This window comes from Colobus angolensis, unplaced genomic scaffold (genome assembly GCF_000951035.1).
Source record: "Colobus angolensis palliatus isolate OR3802 unplaced genomic scaffold, Cang.pa_1.0 Scaffold92, whole genome shotgun sequence".
Taxonomy (NCBI): domain Eukaryota; kingdom Metazoa; phylum Chordata; class Mammalia; order Primates; family Cercopithecidae; genus Colobus; species Colobus angolensis.
This window is the reverse complement of record NW_012123154.1, coordinates 4,690,433-4,692,499: the sequence shown is the minus strand read 5'-3', so window position 1 is coordinate 4,692,499 and position 2,067 is coordinate 4,690,433.

Sequence of the window (2,067 nt, the reverse complement as noted above, 5' to 3'; positions counted from 1 at the left end):
TAATGAAAGATGAAACAAGAATGCAAAATGTTGATAATTATCAAAATTGGTTGATGGCTATATTGGGTTTCGTCTGCATGTATGAGCATTTTTATATTAAAGTTTACATCAGAAAGATAATCATTCATTTTCCAACTGGAGTTATCTTTGATTACTTACCTACTATGAGATTAAGAATGAAGCAGTGGGTATGAATATGACTGCAGAACTGTTCCTGAGCTGCTGCTCTAGGCACACTGCCTATAGGCTTGCCCTGCTCCACAAAATCAGTACCTCTGCTGCTGCTACTATACACTGTCAGTTCAATAAAAGTTGCTGTCTAGGTCCAGTTCCAAGATGGACGAATAGGAACAGCTCCAGTATACAGCTCCCAGTGTGAGTGATGCAGAAGGCAGGTAATTTCTGCATTTCCAACTAAGGTACCGGGTTCATCTCACCAAGGCTTGTCGGACAGTGGGTGCAGTCCACGAAGCATGAACCAAAGCAGGGCAGGGCACTGTCTCACCCAGGAAGTGCAAAGGTTCGGGGGATTCCCTTTCCTAGCCAAGGGAAGCCATGACAGATGGTACCTGGAAAATCGGGATACTCCCACCCTAACACTGCGCTTTTCCAATGGTCTTAGCAAATGGCACACCAGGAGATTATATCCTGCACCTGGGCTCAGAGAGTTCCACGCCCACGGAGCCTCGCTCACTGCTAGCACAGCAGTCTGAGATTGAACTGCAAGGTGGAAGCAAGGCTGGGCTAGGGGTGTCCATCATTGCTGAGGCTTGTGTAGGTAAACAAAGCAGCCAGGAAGCTCGAACTGGGTGGAGCCCATCACAGCTCAAGGAGGCCTGCCTGCCTCTGTAGACTCCACCTCTGGGGGCAGAGCATAGATGAACAAAAGGCAGCAGAAACTTCTGCAGGCTTAAATGTCTCTGTCCAACAACTTTCAAGAGAGTAGTGGTTCTCCCAGCATGGAGTTTGAGATCTGAGAATGGAAAGAATGCCTCCTCAAGTGGTCCCTGACCCCCAAGTAGCCTAACTTGGAGACACCTCCCAGTAGGGGCCAAATGACACCTCATACAGCTGGGTGCCTTGCTGAGATGAAGCTTCCAGAGGAAGGATTAGGCAGCAACATTTACCATTCTGCAATATTTGCTGTTCTGCAGCCTCTGCTGGTGATACCCAGGCAAACAGGGTCTGGAATGGACCTCCAGCAAACCCCAACAGACCTGCAACTGAGGGTCCTATTAGAAGGAAAACTAACAAACAAAAAGGACACACACACCAAAATCACCATCATCAAAGACCAAAGGTAGATAAAACCACAAATATGGGGAGAAACCAGAGCAGAAAAGCTGAAAATTCTAAAAATCAGAGCACCTCTTCTCCTCAAAGGACTGCAGCTCCTCTGCGGCAATGGAACAAAGCTGGATGGAGAATGACTTTGATGAGTTGAGAGAAGAAGTCTTCACACGATTGGTAATAACAAACCGAGCCAAAGGAGGATGTTCAAACCAATTGCAAAGAAGTTAAAAACCTTAAAAAAGATTAGATGAATGGCTAACTAGAATAAACAGCATAGAGAAGACTTTAAATGACCTGATGGAGCTCAAAACCATGGCAAGAGAACTACGTGACGAATGCACAAGCTTCAGTAGCTGATTCGATCAAGTGGAAGAAAGGATATCAGTGACTGAAGATCAAATGAATGAAATGAAGCGAGAAGTTTGGAGAAAAAAGAGTAAAAAGAAATGAACAAAGCCTCCATGAAATATGGGACTATGTGCAAAGACCAAATCCACATCTGATTGGTGTACCTGAAAGTGACAGGGAGAATGGAACCAAGCTGGAAAACACTCTGCAGGATATTATCCAGGAGAACTTCCCCAACCTAGCAAGGCAGTCCAACATTCAAATTCAGGAAGTACAAAAGAACGCCACAAAGATAATCCTCAAGAAGAGCAACGCCAAGACACATAATTGCCAGATTCACCAAAGTTGAAATGAAGGAAAAAATGATAAGGGCAGCCAGAGAGAAAGGACAGGTTACCCACAAAGGGAAGCCCATCAGACTAACAG